The sequence below is a fragment of the Sciurus vulgaris genome (assembly GCF_902686455.1).
Source record: "Sciurus vulgaris genome assembly, chromosome: 15".
NCBI classification, from domain to species: Eukaryota; Metazoa; Chordata; class Mammalia; order Rodentia; family Sciuridae; genus Sciurus; species Sciurus vulgaris.
In genome coordinates, this window is record NC_136476.1 from 65,181,155 (window position 1) to 65,204,881 (window position 23,727).

Below are 23,727 nucleotides of genomic sequence, written 5' to 3' on the forward strand. Positions count from 1 at the left end.
AGATGATGTGATGCCTGGCAACATCAGTTTCCTTGTAAAAAAACAAATCAATATTTTCCCCAAAGAAAGGCTTATAGGAATCTTCCATGGGGCCTCTGACCAATGCCACGTGTCCCTGGGCCTGACACCCTCGTAAGACTTCACTGTCCCCTAGGATGAGGACGGGCTGTACTGCCGAGGTCTAGTCCCACTCACACCTTCTGCTCCTGTGAGTGCGGGGGTCACGCCAGCCCACCGGGGACTGGACACCATGCAGCAGGGCAGCGTGGCAGGTAGAACTCAAGACCACCTCAAGCCAGCTCGGTCGCTCTGAGCAGTGTGCTCCCAGGGAAGTCTGCGGCTTTCTACCGCCTCTTCCACATTCACGCAATGGGACGATGATGGTGATTTCCACCATCATCTATTGAGGAATCCACGAGATAACAGATACTGTCCATTGCCATTTTTTGAGGCTGTCCTGTTCTACAAAGTTGCTCTCAACCCTGAATGGTGAATATGGAGCCTTTGCTCCTGGTGGACATACAGGGTTAGGCTCCTGCTGGCTTCTCGTCACGTTTCTGTCAGCTGATCAATGGGTGATCTTACGTGTTCTGGATTAAAGGCCTTATTTGATGTAACTGCTGGTTAGTAGCCTTGACCGCGGGGCCTTCGACACTACAGGTCCTGTCTAATGAAGGTGCCATTTCTCTGTGAGGCATGCCAGTGGCTTCATGCTCTTTAACACTTGGTTTTCAGGCCTTTTAGACAGAAACCTGATGGAGAGAAAGTACAAAATGTGGCACTGAATAGACTTAAAAAGGCCCCTTGCTCATAAGACGGGGGCTGAAACAGGAAGGCAGAGCCCGGCCATGTTTGCAGATATCCAGGACCGCTCGCTTCACAATGCGAGACGAGACATTCTGCAGCTCTGGACTTGACTGTGAATGACCACAGACAGCCTGGGATGCCACCAGTACTGCTATGGGGATCACAGAGGACTCTCAGTGAGTTAATGAATTTGCAAATACAGAATCCTCGCTGAGAGAGTTGGCTATACATGGAGTCAGGCCAGGGGAAAAAATGGCCGCTTACCCTGTTATTATCAGGGACAGGATGGAGCCTGGCAGAGATCTGATAGTGGACCCCAGAAAACCAAATGCCAGCTTGTGCCCAGTCTGAAGCCACTTGCAATGATTCAGAAACTTGAGCCTCCTCTCCTTTCTTTCTCCCAGGGCTTCAAGGATTTCCACACTTACCTTTTGGCTTCCTGGCAAGTCAGTCGGTGAAGCCCAGAGGCCTCCTGCATCTGAGGCTGAGGCTGCTGGCCTCTGAGTGCCAGGGAAAAGGCTTGTTCGTCCTGGTCCAACCCCACCTGGCTGGAAGGCCTGCGAGCCCTTGCTCGGAAGCACAGGCCTGCATCCTGCCATTGTTCTGGGAAGGGCCGAGGTGGGAGGTGGGCCGGTCCTGCAGGCGAACAGCCCAGCAGATAGTGAATCTGCTTCCAAGTTGCTGGAGTCACAGAGGAAAAAGAGGCCAGCTTGCGCTATACCACGCCACCCCCTTCCTGCTCTCCACCCCAACCCTCCGGTCAGGTGTCTAAAGAAGCCCCAGGGGGTCCCGAAGCTCCATTTCTGCACTTTCCCAGGGAGGGACCAGGAAAATAAAGGGCACTCCTGTTTCTGGAGCTCTTCCCCGTGCAGAGCCCCCAGTGCAGGCCACTTTCCGCCCCTGCCTGGTGGAATCCTCCTGATAACTCTTCAGTGTATGGAGCATCCCCTGGTTACAGAGGAGGAAACCGAGGCTCAGAGTGGTTCCATGAGGAGCAGCGACTTCAACCCCAACCTGGACATTGGGCAGCACTAATTAATTTTTTAAAAAATTTGTTCTTTTTAGTTATACATGACAGTATAATTATGACATATTTATACAAACATGATGTATATCTTATTCTACATAGGATCTCAGTTTTGTAGATGTACATGTGTGGAGATTTGCTGTGGTGTTTTCATAGACATACCTAGGAAGGCTATGCCAGAGCCTTTCCATTGTCTTTCCTATTCTCTCTACCTTCCCTTCATTCCCCTTTGTCTAATCCACTAAACATCTATTCTTCCATCCCTACCCCCATTGTGTGTTAGCATATGCATGTCAGAGAGAATATTTGACCTTTGCTTTTTTGGGATTGACTTATTTCACTTAGCATGATAGTCTCCAGTTGCATCCATTTACTGGCAAATGTCATAAAGTCATTCTTCTTTATGGCTGAGTAATATTCCATTGTGTAAATATACCACATTTTCTTTATCCATTCATCTGTTGAAGGGCACTTAGGTTGGTTCTATAGCTTAGTTATTGTGAATTATGCTGCTATAAACATTGATGTGGTTGTATCTCTAGTATGCTGATTTTAACTCCTTTGGATATATGGAGGAGTGGGATAGCTGGGTCAAGTGGTTCCATTCCTAGTTTTTGAGTAAACTTCATACTGCTTTCCATAGTGGTCGTACCAATTTACAGCCTCCCCAGCAGGCATTAACAGTCTGTACTGCCATGCAGGGCTCTGTCTGAGAGACATTTCAAAGAGCAAAAAATGTTTCAGAAAACTCCAGACTACACTGGGGGTCCTATAATAATCCTGAAAATAACATAATAGTGATAAGAGCAATGATAACAACCAGTTTTCTGAGTGAGGCCCTCCGCTCAGCACTGGCACACTTTCCTTTTCCTTCAGTGGTTTTCGTGACATTTCGAGGCGTGCGTTACCATTATACCCATCTTAGAGGTGAAGCGCCTGAGGCCGGAGAGCAGAGCCAGCTTGCCGGGGTGGCAGAGCATCCCTGGAAAGCAGGACAGCACAGACCGGAGCCCAAAGCCCATCCTCAGACCCGCTCTGCTACGGGTTGGGGCTGGTGTGAGGTCCGGATCTTGGTCCCCGGGCTCCTCGTGTCCTCTGGCATCTCCTCCATGTCACCGAGAGAAAGATCAGTGAGCTTTGGTGGCAAAAGACACACACTGAAATCCCCTTTATTCTTTTCTAGGTGTGTGACTTCTTAAGTCGTCTAAGCCTCCGACACTGGATGCGCTTAGCTGAAGAATGGAGTCGTAAGGAACGCCTACTTGGAGGGGCACGAGCGGACGCCTGAGTCCATGCGCAAGGAAGCACCTTATAAACTCTTCCGCCGTCCAGAGCTCATGATCACGGTGATTTCTTCTGAATACGTCAGCCAGAGCCCCCCGGCTGTAAGCGGGGCTGTGCGTGGGGGTGCCCCTGCCATGGGAGGGGCCGGTGGCAGGAGAATATTCCTGAGCATCCGACCTCTCCACCCCGATCCAGAGTCTGTTGAGTGTAACTTCAGCAGCCGGGGGTCCTGGACAGCAGAGGACGGTTAGACCATCCCGTGATGGAACAATTTGATGTTGTGACAAGACCCTTGGTGGCAAGGAAAGGACCCTCAGACACCAGCACAGAGTTCCCAAACTTGGATGACATACTGTGATTACTGCCACACCTACATGTTTCTCAGAATATCTGTTACGTTTTTTAATAACTCACTTTCTAAAACTAAATTTATTTACCAACTTTGTATCACTATCATAAATGAAACCAAACATAGTGACTGACCAAAGTAGAGCTTCATCAAAACACATGCACCATTTTAACAAAATAATGCTGCAGAGTTCTAGGGAACCATTCTTGCAGTCGAAGTTTGGTCCTAAGGTGTGTTTTTAGTTCAAGAGGAGAAGAAGGAGTGTCAGAGCTGTTGGTGACTGGCTGGCCTGGCAGGAGTATCGCTCCTTGACATATAATCCAAAGGGTCAAAAAGAAGTTAGTGACTGCTCTCTTTACTAAGTGGTTTTCTTTTAAGCTTGTGATTCCTGAAGTCTTGTCCCAAAGGGTTCCTGTGCTGCTTAGTGTCCCACACTGTGAGGGATATCAGTACAGACACTCCCAGGAGATGCCAGCCCATTTCACAAATGTCACTCACCACCTGTCTCCCCATTTCACAGATGTGTAAACTGCGGCCCAGATAAGAACATGATCAAAAGCCCGCAGTAAACTGGCGACTGAGCTGGGAAGAGGCCCTGAGCTCTCTGCTCCCAGCCTGATGAGACTTCCATCAAACGCCCCAGTGGGTCTTGCAAGAATTTTTGGCTTTGACAGGTAAAGAAGATGAGCAGAGACACACTCTGCATCAGGCTTCTGCCTTGAAGAATTACAGCTACACTATGTTTCTGCATTCAGAAAAAGGATCAGAGCCACCTCGCGTTCTTCCAGCTACGTATGCTGAATTATAGACTTGCTGTGACATGGTCTACACTTAAGTGTGGAGTTTAATGTGTGACTGAGACACCAGATAAAGCTGCTGCCCCGCACCCCAGATTACTTCACTGTTGGATTCTAATTGGATATTGTCATTGTTGTATTGCACTTCATATCTGTGCATTTCTTTATATGTGGGACACTCATCAGACATCCTGATATTCACCAGCTCACTTGGTTATCACCTAGCCAGCTGAGGAAGTCTCCATTTCTTTTTGTTTGTTGTATTTAGATATACATGACAGTAGAGTGTATTTTGACATATTATACATACATGGAGTCGACCCATTCCAGTTAGGATCACAGACTTGTGGTTGTACACTGATGTGGAGCTACACTGATTGTGAATTCATATCTGAGCGAAGGAAAGTGATGTCTGATTCATTCTACGGCCTTTCCTATTCCCATTCCTCTCCCTTCCCTTCATTCCCTTTTGTCTAATCCAATAAACATCTGTTCTTCCCTTCCCCATCCTCCTTTGTTGTGGGTTTACATCCACATATCAGAGAGAATATTTGTGGCACAACCACATCAATGTTTATAGCAGCTGAATCCACAAGAGCCAAGCTATGGAGGCAACCTAAGTGCTCTTCAATGGATGAATGGATAAAGAAAATATGGTCTATGTACTCAAAGGAATAGTACTCAGCCATAAAAAAGAATGAAATTATGGCATTTGGCAGTAAATGGATAGAACAGCAGATTGTCATGCGAGGTGCTCTCTTTTTCATGAGTACTGTTGAAGATGTTGAGAATCCAGAGTGGCAGCTTGACCAGGAGGGTCACATGAATATGAAGAGGAGGGACTGGGACCAGGACTCAGTCTGAAGTCAGAGTTCATCAACCCCATGTTGCCTCCTCTCTTCCTCCCCATTGATTCCTGCCACTGCCAGGGTGCACCGGGGACAATTGTGTTGGTGTCAAATGCTGGGAGGAAATAATTCATGAGATGTGACAGCTAGGGACCCCAGGTGGGGATTTGAGCCTGGAAGGATTTATCTGGAGTACATTGGAGAGAGCAGAGGGAGCTGGAACAGAGGCCATGTTGGGGGATCCCAGACCAGCATTAGGAGAGGGTCACGGTTTGCAGAGCCCTTAGCAAGAACATCGCTTCCCTACGAAAGTTTATCCTGATCCTTAATCTCTGTGATGTCTCTGAGTTAGGTATGGCTTCATTATGCCTCATTCTTTCCTAATATTTTTGATAGTTAAAAATTACTTATTGGAGTGGTCTATTTTTGCTCTGCATGTCTCCTCCACTTGACTGGAAGCTTCTTGAGGGCAGGGATGCGTTTGATGATTGCCATTGTACCCCAGTGTCTAGCATTGTGCCTGATACACAGTTGGAGCCCAATAATTGCTTATGGACTGGAGTAGCACTGTGTAAGAAAGATGGGATTCGTGGCATGTGCTCCTTTAGGGCTGTGAGACCGTGAGGTGCAGAAGTTGTCAGAGTGCTGACTGGAGACCCCGACTGTCTCTCAGGGGACCTCGGGGTTGGAAGCACTTTTGTAAAGTGCTCCACTTCTTCATATGCACCCTCTCATGGGTCTTCTGGAGCTCCCTCACTGTGTGATGTCATGATGTCTTGAAAATGAGACCTGTGCTTAATTTAAGCGTTCTTGAGTTTGAAAAAATGACCTGACTTCAGTTTCTAATAGGTGTCTGGTAGAACCCACAGAAGCAAGAGCTCTTTGGGGTCCTCAATCATTTTCCAGACTGCGAGGGGTCCTGGGCCCAGTGCCAGAGGACTGCTGGCTTAGCGTGAGCGCCCTTCAACCCAAGGCCCGGCTCGCATCTTGGATATGCCTGGACTTAGGGACACAATACAGCTTCTTGGTGACTTAGTGTTCTTCTCTGTCAGTGGCAAACAAGCTAATGAAGGCGGTCGAGAGGGTCAGCTAGGAGCTGACATGACGAGTAGGCAGAATGTTGCCCGGGGCCGAGGGATTCTAGGAAGAGCAGCGCTGCGGAGGCCCAGAGTGGGCGCGGGAGGCGGGGGCCGCGGGTGGGACTGAGCGCTCTCGCGGCTCGGCCTGTGGCTGGGGATGCGGAGGCAAGCAGGACGGGGCCCTTTCACTGCGGGGTGGAGTGACGGCTGTAAAAGCAAAGAATCCCGCCTTCAGAGTCCTGAAAGGAGGACTGGGGAGCCCAAGGACAGTGACTGGGCTGCCTCGCCTGAGAAGGGACAGCCGTTCAGGCCCTGGGCTCGGACACCTGCCTCTGGGAACACAGCAGCGCTGGCCTCGGCCGGGGAGAAGCTACGCTTCCTGGAAACGCGCATCAGCAGATTAGTTACTGTCTTATCAGCAAAGTGCAGAGGCAGCCAGAGAGCAAGGGAGGGATCCCGTTACTCGTGACGAAATGCCCTTCTGGTCAAGTATGAAAAATGTTGGAGGAATGAGTTCCCAGCCACGGTGTGAAAACAGATGTTGGATTCTATCTTTCCCCCCTTTTCCTTTCTTTCCCCTCTGACATAGTTCAGGAAGAAGGGGCAGATGTCAATCTTCTGAAGCGGACCTGCTCGCCCGTGGGAAGGTCCTGGAATGATCTCAGAAGGGGAGCTTTGCTGTCGGGGTGCTGGGGCTGCAGAGCCTTCGTCCACTCCTGGGTTCCACAGAAGGGAGCTGAGGTACCCAAGGTCTTGTGGTATGACCGGGTCTCTCCGAGTCCTTTGCTAATTCCTGAAATAAGATTACCAATAGTGACAGAATTATGGCTGACAATCTTGAAAGTGTCCTTAAGAAATACGCTTAGGAAAAATTAAGCTTTATGATAAGTGCAAAGTCTTACCTCGTCATTTATTTTTATTCCTTTAAACTATCAAGTAACTAAACTGAAATATTATTTTCTTCTCAAACTAATGCTTATAAGGAAAAAACTATAAACAAACTAATAAAACTAATGCTTATAAGGAAATAGAAACAACTCTGAGAAGATCAGCTGCAGAATCTGATCTGTTGAAGGATTGAAGAGTGGAAACAGGTCAGGTTTTGGCATCAAGTAGAAGGAGAATCATCCCTGATCAGTGTCCGTGAGATCTCAGGCTGGTTTCCTGCCTTCAGTTTTTCCTTTATAAAGTGTGAATAATGAAGCTTTCCTGAAAAAGGCATCGTGAAGACATTAGTTACTAGGAAGAGCTAACCTATTCACTTTAAGCACTTCCTATGTGGTGAGCCTGTACCATATGCTTCCCTGGACTGTGCACATTTGATCTTCCAAATAACTCAGTGAACCACGATAGCAGCCCCATGCTTCAGATAAGGAGGACAATGGAGACTCAGAGAGGGTAAGTATCTGCTCACTTAAGTCAGAGCCAGAGGAGGAATTTGAACCAGCACTGCCTGACTCCACAACCCACATTAACCTGTGTAAAGTTGCCTAGTGACATGCATAAAAAGTTCCTATCAGTTATCCTGGTTGATCATGACACATTGTATGTATGTATTGAAATGCTGCCCTGCATCTCATGAATAAGTGCTAATTAAAAACATATCAATAAAAAGATGTCCAACATACATGTAGTCAATTTTGGAGCCATGATCTGAATATTTGTGTTCACTTCCTTTTCTCAAATTTATAATATCGAAATTTTATCCCCCAAGGTGATGGCAATAAGAGGTGGGGACCTTTGTGAGTTGATTAGGTCACAAGGGTGGGACTCTCCTGATAGGGATTAGTACTCTGAGAGCTTGCTCACACCTTCCTACATTTGGGGACAGTTAGAAGGTGCTGCCTGTGAATGAGAAGGAGATACTTTATCAGACAATGAATATTCTAGCATCTTAAGTCTTGGACTCCCCAAGAACTGTGGGAAATAAATTTCCATTGTTTATTATCTACCTAGTTTATGGTGTTTTGTTTGCAGCCCAACAAAAGTAATTCATATTATAAAAATAATTGTTAAAACAATGATATCATTTTTATAAACATAAAATATTATTCAAATCATCTCTCCCTTTCTTGGCTTATCATTGACGACTTCATCTTCTGAGATCATTATTGAAAAGAGGTCAGGCAAGCAGCACCATAACATATCTGAAGATCAAATCCAAGGTCTCTTCAGTATGTGAAGGCCCTGGCTTAGGGCTGCTACCTCCAGAACATAAAGAAAAATAAATAAAGGCTTCCTAATTAATTTCTGTGTCATAATCTTGGAAATCTTACATGAATTCCTGCCATAGATCTTCCCTGGTGAACGAAATGATCAGGTTACTGTGCTGTGAGCAGGAATTACACAACCCAATTGGGGGATATTGGTTATCTCACACTAGTCACAAGGTTAGGTTGGCATTAATATAAATGTGTTGATTAAGACAAATGGGTTATTATGCAATCAACATTTTTTTGTCACCTCTTCTTTCAGGATGTGGGACTCATGGGAGAAAAGTCATGGCAAGGTCCCTTTGTGATGAGAGAGTTGGGAGCTGCTCAGCTGGGAGATGAAGCCCTTTATGGGTTGTTTCGCGAACAGAAATGGTCCAGACTGGTAAGGCAATTCAGAAGAGGGATGATCCTTTAGCCTCCAAAACGCCTTATCAGTGAGAAGAAATGGAAATACATCTACTTCTTTGCATCATTTTACAGGAGCAGAGAGAGCCAAGAGAGCATACAGGACTGTCCAGGATCACCTGGGAATTCGAGGTAGGTCCAGTCTCCTGAGTCACTGTCCTTTCCAGGGCTCTGGGTGGGTTTTACCAAAAGATTTCCTGGACTCCTTCAACTTAGGGCCTTTCCAGTTCTTGCTATTCAAAAACTTTCCCAGAGAAAGTGACTTAAGTGTTTTGAACATTTTTAAAAAATATAACACGCAGAAAAAGTATACATAAGTGATCACAGCTCAATGAATTTTCAAACAGGACATTAGGAGCCACACAGAGTTCCTCATCTGGGGCCATCTTCCTGTAACTACCACTCCCCTAAGGGGTCATTGATGTCCTGAATTCTAGCTCCACAGATCTGACTTTGCCTGATTTTGAGATCTTTTGATGAGGAATCTTTTGGGGATGTGTACTTTTCTATCTTACTTCTTTCACTCAGCATCTATTTGTGGTATCCATCCATATTTTTGCACATGTAGATTGTACATCCTGACTGTTCTGTTGTATTCTATGCTGTGAATATGGCATGCTTCATGATCCCATTTATTATTGATGGACATTTGGTTACTATGATAATGCTGTTTTGAGCACAGTAATATATGTCTTTTGGTGCACATCTACCACATTTCTCTTGGGTAGATTCAGGAGTAGAATTACTTTGGGAAGTGATTTAAGGAGGAGGTAACTTCCCCAAAAGAGGAGAAGTGATTATGTAGAGTTTTAAGATATAAAAGAGCAGGAGACTTTTGGAGAACTTTGAGGGACCCAGTGAGTGGGCACCGGGTGCCCATCCATTCTGAGCAATAGGATGCTCCCTTCCTCAGCTTTCCTTTCTCACCTCTTTCTGAGTAATTCTTTGCTCTTGATCATTTCTGTTTTTGTCCTGAGCTTGCTGTTTCCTGGGAACTTTCAGCTGTCTGAGGTTAGCCGCCTCTGCCCAGGGAGCCTCTCCCTCTGAGCGCTTCCAGCCATCTGTGATTCTTGTTAGCCCAACACTCCCAACCCTGCATTGGCACTGTCAGTGACTTGCCTTTTTCTGTGAGTTCCTTGAAGGATGGAATGGGTTGGCCCAGTACCTTCCTGTACCTTGGATCTCCACGGCCCTTTCCCTGACCTGATCTCTGCCTGTGGAAGCTGATCTCAAGGGCTGCATCCAAAGGCCCCATCTTCTTTATTTTTGGCTTTGACCAATGGAGAAGTCCTCTTGGAAGATCAGAGGAAGAGAGGACAGTAAGGGCAGGTGATTCTCCCCCTGCTCCTGCTCTGCAGGGCTATCTTAAGCTGAATTCCTATCAAAAGGTTGTAACATCTCTCTGCAAGGCAACGCTCCCCCTTCAGGGTTAGCACTACGAACAGTCCCCAAATTCTAGACCCAGGGTACTGTGGGTCCTTTCCCATTCCACCAGTCCTACTCAAATTATCCTAATCTGTATGTGCCATCTTCTAGAACCCTAACTGACAGACACATTTCTATTCATTCATCTTTGTATCTACCTGGCAACCTGTCTGGTACACATGGTGAAAAATGAAGGTTAATTGACTAAGTGAATAAATGGAGAAAGAACTGGAAGAAGATGAGTATGGAGGAGTTGACCTTTCGCCAATAGTGAAGGACCTCGAATATTCTTCTGACTAGGTGTTGCCCAGGCGGAACCATGGCACAGCAGGAAGTGAATGGTGTCTAAATTATGCCTCCATTACTCAGCATCAGCCTGTTAATGCTCGGCAGGAATTTGGACCAAGCATGGCTAGATCTTCAGGTTTTTTGAGAAATGAGAAATCAGGATTTTGATGGGGAATGCCAAGTTTTAGATGTTGCCAACATTCAAAAATTGTAAAGACTTCATCCTGGCAAATAAACATGTAGCTGCTAGTTTGTAAGATCTCTGCAATCAATAGGGACCTGTTGGATAGTATGAGGCAGAGAACGAGGTGATCAGATATTGCACAATGCCATGAAAAAGATATCCCCAACAAGAGAGCAGGCCCTTTGATCTCAGTCCGCACAGCAGTTTGAATATGCTGAGAGGCTGTTACTTACACTGAAAACACTAATCTTTCCCCATGATGGGTCATTTTTTTTTTTTTTTAAATCAGGTTTTACTTCTAAAAATAGCACTTGGTGGATTTCTCCTCTTTAGTCAGGTTCCCAGCCACTTTCTCTATTTCTGCTTCAAGCTAGGAGCTCTGAGTTCTTTTGGGTTTTATCAAATTATACACTGTGCAAAGGCATCCATTTCACCAACAGATGGACTTAATGTGCATGAAAATACATGCCTTTTAAAGAAACTAAATTAGTAGTTCCACTTCTTTCCCCTTTTATTAAAGACAGAGTTCTAGGAGAGCTCTCTGCTATAAAGTCAGACTTTATAGACATCAGCAAAATGAGATTTATTTGGATAGAAATCGGATGGAACATCAGAGGAGCCCTCTGCAACACTGACCCTGCAGGTTTCAAGTAGAGATTTGAAGGATGCTGGCTTCCAGTCCCAGCCGTGGTCTGAAAAGAAAAGAGCAGAAAGATAAAAAGTTTGGAAACCCTCAAACTCTTTACAAGTTGGAGGTTCTTTTGCAAGGATGTGTTGATGGCTCACTTTGCTCACAGGCAAGATGGCGCCAAGATGGTGGAAGCCAAATGAAGCAAGGAGATGCAGTCCATGGAGCTCGAGGACTGAAGTGTCAGAAGACCTGGGCTCTTGCCCTACTTTTACAGTGACCCCACCTTGTCACCCCAGACAAGTCCCTTCTTCTCGTGGATTCTTTGGTTTCCCACTTGGAATGTGGAGGCAATAATCCTACATGGTCCACCCTGCCGGGTTTTATTGTTTGGGAAGAAATAGAAGTGTTTTGAAGGAAAGCACCTTCCTTTTCCATGTTTTTACTGATTTATGTAACTATTTACTTACTGTAATTATGAAAACAAGAGCATGCATGCATTTTCACTGTGAAATTTCAGCCAATACACGATCAACTCAAAAACTCCCTCTGGCTTCTCTTTAACTCAGTCCCAAGGAGTAACTATGAACAGTTTGATGTGTATGGGTCCTTGAATTTTTTCCATGAAATATTATACATAAAGACATATAATACAGACTTAGAAGTATCTGGTGATTTTTTAAATTTCATAAATAGAATTATGCTGCCCATACTCCCCAGTTTGCTGTTCTACTGAATGAAGCGTTCCGTGTCCAGAATATGGAAGCCAGCCACATTCTTCTAGAAGGTTTCACAGATGCTATTGTTTGGATACACAATAGTCCTGCTAACTAGTCCCTGTGAATATGGATAACATGGCGCTTCCAATATTTCATTGTTACCAGAAAATGCAATGTATACTTCTTTGTACCTCTGTGAAACTATTTCCCTGGGGTGGGTATCAAGAACTAAAATGCTTGATTAAAGAGAATAGGCATATAAATTTTTATAGATAGTTCCAAATTGCCCTCCAAACGGGCTGCCGATGTGCATTTCTGCAAGCAGTATTTAAGAGCACACCCTCCCCCCTCCCTCACTGACACTGGATATTAATTTTGGCCAATCTGATGAGTGAAAAATGAAATCTTGCTGTCATTTTAATTAGCACTTCCCAGACACCTAGTAAGGTTGGGTAACTTTTCATATCTTTACTGGCTATTTCTAAAGATGAGAACCTTGCTATGTTTTAGAAAAGCTAACATAAAATGTGGTTGTTGTAGAAAGCATGGCGGCTGAGAGGGAGATAGGGTATTAAGAATGTAAACTGTACTCACAAGCTTGGTGAGTCTGGGAAAGTTACTTTATTTTCCAGCCTTCAGTGTTTTCATCTGTACAATGGGTAGCATATTGCTGAGCCCTAAATATTTTTGTCCTCCAAGATTCATATGTTGAAGCCCTGACCTGGGATGTGATGCTGTTTGAAGAGTGGGCCTTTGGGGGGTAACTAGGTTCAGCTGAGGGAAGCTCTCTGCAATCCTGGAGAAGGACTCTCACCAGGAACTGATGTAGCTTGCATGTTGGTATCGGACTTTCCAGACCCGGGAACTCTAAGAAATGACTTCCTCTTGCTTAGGTCACCCTGCCTGTGGTTCTTGATTATGGTGGTCCAAGCGGCCAAGACACCTACTAACCCACCGCTCCTCCCCTCGGGACTGTTGTGATAATGAAATGTGAACGCTTGTGCCCGTCCCTTGTGATGGAGTCTTGGTCTGTGCTCTCTACGCAGATTGGTGGTGCAGTTCCGGTCTTGGTTCAGTGTCTGAGATCCGGGAGAGCCAGGGGTGTAAGTTCTAGTCCAAAGGCAGGAGAAGACCCGTGTTCTAGCTTAAAGATGTCAGGCAGACAGGATGAAGTCTCCCTTGTTCAGCCTTCTCTTCTGCTCTACTCTGAGCTTCAACAGAATGGGTGAGGCCTGAGGACAATCTGCTTTATTTGGTCTGCTGACTCAAATATTATTCTTATCCAGAAAAATCCCTCACAGACACACCCAGAATAATGTTTAACCAAATAGCTAGGCACCCGATGCTCCAGTCAAGTCACCTCATTAAATGACCAGTCACAGATAGTCTGGACAAAGGCATGGATTTTTTTTGTTAATCTAATATGCTGGGGAAAGAACAATTTCTAATCCTGATCCCCTCCACGTTCTCTCCCTCTTTAGAATGCATTGGTATTCAGTGACTGCATAGCTGTTTACAAAATACGTTTCTCTTGAAGAGTTTAATCAAAATCTTCTTTTTATTTATTTATTTATTACAGGCGATTGAACCCAGGGGCACTCTAAAACCAAGTTGCATCCCCAGCCCTTTTGCTCTATCTTATTATTATTATTTTTTAATTTGAGACAAGGTCTTGCTATGTAGCTGAGGCTGGTCTCCAACTTGCCATCTTCCTGCCTCAGCCTCCAGAATAGCTGGAATGATAGGTTTGTGCCACCATACTGGCCTGATTCATCTTTGGTAGTGGAGATACTCATTTTGTATGGGGTAGGAAGTTTAAAATGGACTTGATGGACTCCAGACTAGAGTGCCCACAGGTGCTCAGCACTGTGGGGTCAGTGGCATCAAAAATCCCCAGAAACAGGGTTTCCTAGGGAGATTTGGGCACAACTGCCCCTCACAGGGGAAGGAAATAAAACAGCCTCCCTGGTTGGCATTTGGATCTAGTCTTCTGATTGCCCCCTTTCTTGGTGATGGAGGCTGGGTTGGGCAGGACATGGGACTGGGCGCGTCAGATCCGGGGAAGCGTCAGATCCCTTTCCTGCTGGATAATGGCATCTCTCTTGAGCAATTGGGTCTTCTCCATTAGACCTTCTGCCCTGTTCACAAAATGGAGAGTTCAATTCCATGGTCCTGAAGGATTCTTCCATCTTGGAAGCTCTGTAATATAAGGCCCTCTTTGGCTCTGCTCCTGCACTGAGTCATCAAGCCAAGGCCCTTGACCTTGAGAAGCCTCTCTGTTTCTCAGAGTCAGGCTAAGAAGGCTTGCAGGAGGTGTGCTTAGCTACCTTTCTGCTGGGGGAATCAGTGTGTACCCTGGCTATCTGTAAGGAAAAGAGTGAACTCAAAGAGGAAACATTGGCATTGAGTATCACACTTTTCTTGGGCTGGACATTCCCACAAGTTTACTCAATAAGAGACAAGGGTAGCATCTGAGGTTCTTCTCTCTCTTTTTTTCCTTCAGCTTTACTATTTTTTAAATTTTTTGTTTGTTCTAATTAGTTGTACATGACACTGAATGCATTTATACATGTTGATAAATCATAAATGGAGTGCAATCTCTCATTTTTCTGATTGTACGTAGTGTAGGATCACATCGGTCAGGCAGTCGTATATGTACGTGAGGTAATCATGTCTGTTTCACTACGAGATTCTTCTCTTCTGGAGTGTCAGTAGGAGATAGCTGGGGGAGGTCTCCTAAGGTAGGGCTTCCTCTGTAAGCACACCAGTGAACAATGTCAAGAACTTTTTTCTACTCTATCCCCCTAACCTTGACCTAGTTCAGGTCCTCATCAACCCACTCCATGGCTCTTGCTTCTCGAGACACCTCCAAGTTTATTCTCCACCCAAAGCATCTTATAAATCTACCACCAGATTTATTTCCTGATGAACAGCCCAGATGTTGGAAATACCCAGCTTAAGAACTTTCTAGACCTGCATGATATGGTTCAGACAAACTTTACAAACTTTTTTCTTTTTTGGTCTTTTGATCATCTTCAGCTACAGCCTTATCAGTCCACTCACTTATTCTTCAATCATGTGGGAATGACCATCTGTTGTGTACCAGTATAGTACTGGTCACTCGGGACACAAAGTTGAACAAGACATTATCCCTGCCCTGGGAGACTATTGCTTTTAGCCTTTTTATTATTCCTGACAATGCACCAGAATCCAACACGTAACTTCCTCTCTGAAGAGGTCCCAGAAATTCCTTCCACAGGCCACACACATGTAAAGTGTCTTATTGGCCCGTGGGTATGTCTGTCTTCCATACACTCTGCATTCTCTGGCTATCTTGCTGACTTCCTCACTTGTCCTCCATCTAGAAAGCCCCTCCAACCTGAGAAGCTATCTTGTTAATTTTCTACTAAATTGTAAATGACACATAAGAATTGTACTTATTTATGGGCTACAGTGTGATATTTTGGTACTCGTATATAATATATAATGGTTAAAACAGGGTAACTAGCATTTTCATTTCCCCAAACACTATCATTTTTTTTTTTTTTTTTTTTTGGTGATGGGAACGTTCAAAATCCTCTTTTCTAGCTACTTAGTAATATACAATATATTACTGTTAACTAGAGTCACCCTACTGTGCCATAGAACACTAAAATTATTTCTTGCATCTAACCATAATGTTGTATGCTTTAATCAACTTCTCCCCAAATCCCCCTTTCCAGCCTCTCTCATTCATCTCTGTAATTCCCAGAGGGAAGGCATCAAGCCTTCCAGCCAGCAGGGGTTCCATAATTGTTTGTCGCATGCTACTGATGCTAACCTTCTGACTTAGCTGGTTGCATGGATTTAAGTACTTGAGATCTTAGAGCAATGTCTTTAAGCATTTCTAAAACTGTGGCTGCGTACGGAACCATCTGGAAGCTTGTGAAACTCTCAGTGCCCAGGATGGACTCTAGACCCACTGAGTCAGGATCTTGGAGGGCAAGATGCAGGCATCCCTCATTTTTTAAGCTCCTCACTTGATTCTAGCGTGTGGCCACCTTTGAAAGCTCCTGCCTCAGAGGTTATGTCGGTTCTTCTCCAGGCGAAGGGTCACCAACCTCAGGAGATTTTGCACACTGGACACCAAGTAATCTCTTGTGGTAATAATGTCCATAGAAGGAAAACTTTGCAATTTCATAAAGAAGAATCAACTCATAATAGCAAGAGTGACTTTACTGCAGTTCAAAGTTCAAAAGTTATATTTCAGAAATGAGGCCTTAACCCAAAGGAGAACAATATTTGGCAGAACGAGGTTGTAAAAATTTCCCAGCAAGCAAGTAAACAAGGAACCTAAGAGTCATAGAGTACATGGTAATAAAGAAATATTAGCCTCGTTGCCTTTCACCGAATTCTAGCCCCCAAACCATCCTGCTATTAATCTGTTCCTATCTAGAGAAATTGGCCTGGGCGCCTGTCACTGATTAGATTGTTCAAAAAAAGCCGTCAGCCTGCTGTTGAGCCAGAAGGCAGGTAGAGGAGGGTGGGGAAGACAAGAGGAATACTGCTCCTAGTCAAATCCTTCCATAAAGCGACTGACTGCATTTAGAATGTGAAGGCCAGCTCCCTCGGGGATCCTTGACATTACATTCTGTATTTGCATTACCTTCAAAATATGTGCTCTCCAGCACGTGCCTGCATATGTAGTTTATTATTATCATCAGAATAGCGTAATTACTGCACAAAACTAGCTCAATTGTTTTTAACTCACTTCTGGATATATGTGCACTCCACCAACACTCTCTACCTTTGGCTAGCGGATTGATAAAAGGAGACTAAACTAAGGGGTTGACAAAAACAGAAAAGTAACATTCCAAGTAAGCCTATGGTGGGCTGGCTGTTGACCATTCAAAGCAAGTTCTGCTTCCCTTAAGAAGCTGGACCTCTTAGCACCCTGACTCTCCCTGCATCAGGGGTCCAGGCTTACACTTCCCTTACACTTGTTTGGAGCCTTGTTGGCTCCCGCACACATGGTCCTGCTGGAATTTTGTACCGGTGAGCATGGTGGACACTATATGGGCATAGGGCAGCTAGGAGCAGGGGACACACGTATGGCTGGAATTCCTTCCACTCACTTGCATGTTCCATCAGACTCTGTTTGCAAAGCACACATTCAAAATCACACTGAGAATTTCGAGGTGCTGCTAATAGAGCTTTAAGCAAACATGAAGTCCTTCTGGGACTCTGTGGAACTTCACAGCGGACACATCCGTGAAGCTGGCCCTGGGTACAGTGAAGGCAAATGTGTTGATGGAGTGCAGGAGAATGACAGCTTCAGAAAGTGTTTGGGCAACTTGTGTGATGCTGAGTCATAGCTGGTAGACCCATAACACACTTCTGGAGATGTATCTTAAGAGCCCTAATCTAAAGTTTTTTAAAGAGCTTTATTAGTAAAGCTGTTCATTACAGAATTACTTAGACCAGTGAAGATAGAAATAACTATGAAACAACTAGATATAACTGTGTAAAAATAATTAATTAATGAGGCACATCTTGGATGGAGTATTATGCACCAAATAAAATTCACAGAAATCATGTCAATGCCTGGGAAAATGTGTCTGCGAAAATGAGTATCAAACCCAGGGTCCCATGCATGCTAGGGAAGCTCTCTACCACTAAGCTATGTTCCCAACCCCTGTCTTAGCAATTTTAAAGTATGTGGTTCAGTAGTGTTAAGTATATTCCTCTGCTGTGAAGCAGGCCCACTAAAGCTTTCTTTCTTTTTAACAGCTTTTTTTTTTTTTTTTTTTTTTTTTTTTTAGGTATAATTGATATGCAAAAAACTGCACTTATTTAATGTATACACTTTGATGAATTTGGACACATCAAACCCCGCGAGCCCATTGCTACAATCAATGTGTTAGTAACTTATCTGTCATCTCCCAGAGTTTCCTTGTGCCCCCACTATGTGTGGGGGGAGCGGGTAAAGGCACTCATAATGTGACATGTATCCTTTAACAAAATATTGAAGTGCACAATAACATATTGTTAACTGCAGGCACTGTGCTGTACACCCAATCTCTAGAATTTACGCATCTTGCGTGCAAAATATTGTAGCAGCTATGGAAAACAGTATGGAGGTTTCTCAAAAGATTAAAAATAGAACTACCATATGCTTCAGCAATCCCTCTTCTGGGTACTTATCCAAAAGGAACTGAAATCAGGATCTTGAAGAGATCTTTGCTCTTCCATGTTCACTGCAGGCTTATTCATATCAGTCAAGGTAGGAAAGCAACCTAAATGTCCATCCGTGGAAGACTGGATGAGGAAAATGTGGTCCGTACAGACAATGGGATATTTTTCAGTATTCGCAAGAAGGAGATCTTAACATATGCGACACCATGGGTGAATCTGGAAGACATTATGCAAAATGAAACCACCAAGCCAGAGAAGGACACACATTGTGTGCTCTGAGTTCTATCTCTTACTCACTGTGCGATTTCTGCAACTCAGTTACTGCAACTGTGGGGTGGAGTTGCATCCCCCCCCATAAGAGGGTAACGGAGAGGACACCAATAGGACGTTGGACTTGATGCTGTGTGCTGTGTGTTGAACTTGATGCTGCTCTGAGAAAGTCATTCTACAGAATGGTGGTTGGTTGCTTCCCAAAGTCTCATACCTTACAAACTTTGGGGCATTAGCAGGCCAAGGTTGGCAATTGAGATAGCAAATCAGTTTCCAAATATATCGTTTCCAGTAAAATTATTTTTTCAAAACATTTTATGTTATGTGTTTCATGTCTCACAAACCACAGAAAGTCCCATTTATCATTTTTTTATAGCATAACAAAAAATAACAAAAATGCCCTTTTATGTTTTTAAAGTGTTACACAAAAATATAGGAAGTTAAACTTCTCCTTTGAATTCTAGAGGTGATCAAACCTAACAGAGGTAGTTAGGGAACTTTTATTCCATATTGTGAGTGCTACTACTCTGTTCTGCACACAGCCAGTCATTCACCCACATGCTCAGTGAGTCCTACCGAGTGCCAGCGTCTGGGACTGGAGACAGCAAGATTGCAGGTGGGATTCCTCTGCCCTCCCGCCCTGTACCTCTTTCTCCAGGAGGCAGGCTTGCCAAGTAGCATGCTGTGTTGTCCACAAAGAACTGTGGGAGTCACAGATGGGGGAATCAGTTATGGCCACAGAAGCTGAAGATGGCTAGCAGAAGATGGACCAGGCTCTTCCAAAGCCTTTCAGAGCCCTGGTCTCTATGACACCCCCACTCTGGTGTGCTGTAGACACAGGCCGCCTCCACCCTTGGACATGTGCTGCTGGTCAGAGAGGCAATCAGTCCAGACTTTCCACTCATCCTCTCCTGCACTAGGGCCCAAGGCTCGGTCAAGAGGCAAAATGAAACTGTTAACAAAATGGAGACTGCGATTTCCAAATCCCAGGTCTCTGCTGGTAGAGGGGATACCTTTATCTGTCTACCTGGATCAGAAAATCACATGTGGTGCTTGTTAAAGAGTAGATTCCTATTTTCCAGAATGGAAGGGCTAAGTCAGAATCTCTGGGAGAGGGGATTGGTAAGATATTTTGAACTAGATCTCTGGTTATTCTTGGACACAACTACTGTGTAAGAATTACTGGCACAAGAGAAAAAACACAGCTCAAAGTGGACAGTCTTGGTTGTATGGTGTGGGCAAGCCATTTTACCTTTCTGAGATTCAGTTTTCACATTGAGAATAGTAATTGCTTTGCAGTGTGGCTCTGCGATTGAAGCAAAATTATGTAGGTGATCTCACCATAATAATAAAATGCCAAATTGTGCTTCGTCATCTTTATCACTTCTCACTCTCTTTTCAAAGGGCTCTTGCTGAATGAAGGTCTCTTAAAATATTTGTTGGGTCTTTATAATTTCCGGTTTTAGTTCTAACTTTGGGAGATGCTGTCAAATAACCAATTTGGATAGAATAAAATGAGTTTTGGAACTACAGCAATCAAGAATATATTAGGTTTCTGTGAGAGTCTAGTCTAGAGACACGTAAACAAATAATTTTAATGCAATTTGAAAATAATAACGATGATGGTCATAATAGAAACATTTAAATTAATAATCATTATTATAATTAACATTTTTCGAGCATTATGGCGTGCCTTGAGTGTTGATATTTTCTCATTTAAGTTTCATTATGGTCCTATATGATGGGCATTATTATTTGCATTTTACAGATAATGAAACTGTGGCCCAATGAGGTAGAATCACTTGCCCAAGGGCATATAGTCAGAACTTAAAGAGATTCAAACTCAAGACTATCAGATTCTAAAGTTATTTTTCCACTGGTCTACAAAGCCTCCAGAAAACAAGTAGGTCTGCTTTTGCATTTTCAGACCTAACTGCAGTCCCTGGGCTGAGAGGGGCCGTAAAGCAATACATGTGCTTTAAATTGCATTAGGGTTTGATTTTAGAATGCCCAGTAGAATCACATACTGAGAAAAAGAAGAGTCTGTGGACATGGGGAAGTTCTTTGCCCAACTCCACTCTCTCGTTCAAGCAGTCCACTTAGAAAAGTTAATTAAGACATTCACTAAGGTATTTACCTAGGTTCATGGTCAATTATCTAATTGATAAATAGGCAAGGTCTGCATCCAAGGAAGTTCCATTGGCCCAGCTCATCTTGTATGAAAGTCCATGTCATCTGCATTTGCTGGCGTTGCTTTTGTTACATAATAAATTATGCTCCTCTAGAGCAGCTGGTATTTCCTCTAATCTGACAGACACTGAATCACATTCCCTGATAAGTGTTTCCTACTTTGCTTTGGCCTTAGGAAAACTCAGAACTTCATTTATACCCCAACTTCCTTCTTTGCAGTGCTGGGAATCAGTCTTCCTCTGGCTTCACGTGATTTTCTGACATTATTTTGCCACTTCATTATTTCTTTGGCCATTTTCATCTAACTATACTGTGGATTGTTTCAAAAGTCACTTCAAGTTTGGGAGGGGTGGGTGAAGCAAATACAAATGTATATAAAGGGTCATACTAATTTTGTGGAAATGAAAATGCAGGAAATGAGGAACGAATCTCCACCTGTGTCCAGTTGGCAAGTTTGTGAATGATTCTTTGGAAATATAACAAGGAATGAGAAGTTTTGGAAGAAGATGGGGCACACACTGAGGTCCTCTGGAAGCAGACGTACCTAGCATTGAATTGATTGTGTAAGTGTGAAGCTCAGAAGTGAGGTGGGGACTGAGGATGTGGGCCGGTGGTAGAGCACTTGCCTAGCATGCATAAGGCTCTGGGTTGAGTCCTCAGCACTGAGAAGAATAGTGAAAGGAACAAGGTGAAATCTGGTAAGAAGGATTTAGAAGTCATCAAGCCAGGTGTTGAAGCCATCAGAGGGACAATTCATCAGGAGAGGTTGCTTAGCCTCAAATGACAGCAAAAGTAAGAGGAAAGTCATACAATGCAGAAATTATCCCGTGACTGATGGCATACATGTGCACATTACTCATTCACCCGAGAGCTCAAAATGAACTATGCGACACCATATTGACTCCTGATCTTAAATCATATGAATGGACATACAATGTCGATTTCTACTCAGCAATAGAAATGCTTCCCACGATACATACTTTTTATGAATCTATTGTCTTTTCCTATTGAGTTTATAAATCATTCATTTCCTTGTGGCTTGAAAACAAGAATCCAGTATATTTAGAGAAAGGATGTTTCGCTATAAAAGCTAGATGATTCGTGTTAATGGGAAAATTCTGACTGCTTCAAGCTTGATCTTTTCGGTGTCTGGCACATGTAAGATGAAGTAAATTCGTATTATGAAATATTATGTTTTCTTTTTAAAATTTTAATGAAATGCTTTAAATCTTAAGATCAGAGCTGGCTTAGTATTTCCTGAGCAAAACACCATCAAGTACAATATTACAAAGGACTTCCGAGTTTTCTTGTTAAGTGGTCTACATATTTATATGAAAAGGGATTTTTAAAAGTTTCCTTTGCCAACTCCCCCCTATACCCCACTCAGTTCTAGTTAATTAACCAATCATAAGGAAAAGATGAAAGTAACGTGAACCTCAAGTCCTCGTGCTCTGGAAAAATATATAGTCACAGAATAATGGAAATAAATTTCAACTAATGAGAAACAGAAATAACGATCAATGGAAATAGTGAAAATAATTAGATCAAACAGGTCAAAGCTTCACAGAAAATTAACCACGGACTCATCTGGCTTGCGGAGGGCCTGAACCCAGGCTGAGTGATCATTGGTGGGAGCTGGTGCAAACTTTTTTCCTCAGAGAACACTAATTAATGTTCTTTCAATTTCATTGACTGAGGGTTGTTAATATGCTTTTTCACCTGGATTCCATCTCTCCACAGATATTGGAAGTTCCTGTCTTTCTGCCATCTTAAGACAGCCTGTCCCAATTCAGCCAGCAGAGCAGATAGATGAGATACAGAGTCAGTGGCTTGGCTGACCTGGAAGAGGAACAGGGTCCATTCCATCTTAAATGCTACTTGTGGCAAAATCCATTGATAGCAAAATTCGTTTCCTCTTTCTAAGTATCAGGGCAGGATCAATTTTCCAGTCTTCCTTGTAATTAGGTTGGGGCTATGAACGAGCATCTCTCAAACATGGACAGAAATTGTTGTCACTAGTGCTTGCCACTCTGAATGTGCACACCCATCCCCCAGGATCTTATTAAAATGCATTTTCTGATTCCACAGGTCTAGGGTGGGACTCATGTTTCTGCATTTTGATAAGGTCTCAGGTGACACCAGTGCTGCTGGTTTCATGGACAACAACTGAAAATTTCAGTACTTTAAAATAATAATATTTTATTTTTCACTCATCAGGCTATGGCTATGCGGGTGTCCTTGGTCATCAAGAACCCAAAGTGTAAGAATGTATTCCAGCCTGGCCACAAAATGTCCTGGGCAGCCTTCCTTGATCTCTCAACCTTATTTGCACAGCTACAATCAGAGCCCCCGAGGTGGCAGAGCCCCTGGATGACTGGAAGGAGATAGATCACTGACTGGAGGAATCTGCTTAGGAGAGCTGTGGACTCAGGAGGGACCATGAGAATACAAAGAGATAGCCTTTTGTGTGACACTGTGAATGTCAGGGCTTCCTTGTCAGAGATTACTCTAACACTTCCTCTTATCAGCTGCTAATTCAGAGCCTTTCCTTGACCCACAATTTTTGAATTAACTCAGTAAACTTACCAAATACCAATTATAAGTGCTAGAGAATGAATGCATTTATCAAAAAAAAAGTAGAGTTCTTTTTCTAAGGAGCTTGAAGAAGAGATAAGAAATGGGATCAAAGAATCAATGCACTTTAAAGGTAATGGAGCCCAATAAGACCTGCTATCTGACCTCAGAGGAAGGAGATGGAGGTCCAAGTTGTGGACACCAAGCAAGGCTTTCTAGAAGTGGTTGTATTGACATTACTCTTGACAGATGGGCAGAGTTTGAACTTGTAACAATCAGGATGAAGGCAGAGCACATCAGAGGAGTTTAAGGAAGTAAATGGTAGGAATGTACACGGGGAAGTATGAGATTTGCCATCAGGATCAGGTACAGGGTGAAGGATTGGAGTAACAGAATGTATAATAGAAACGAACGTCAGCGTCGTATCATCTGTCACTTTGAATGTCAGCGTAAGGAGCTTGGC

The 23,727-nt window shown here is 43.8% G+C and overlaps 1 long non-coding RNA gene across 1 annotated transcript; it reads left to right on the forward strand.

The window, feature by feature from the left end:
* Positions 1–8,788: 8,788 nt before the first annotated feature.
* On the forward strand, positions 8,789–23,050 carry LOC306644845. The gene is made up of 3 exons (XR_013759488.1): positions 8,789–8,944; positions 21,104–21,253; positions 22,431–23,050. It is a non-coding gene; the product is annotated as an uncharacterized lncRNA (long non-coding RNA).
* Positions 23,051–23,727: the final 677 nt, after the last annotated feature.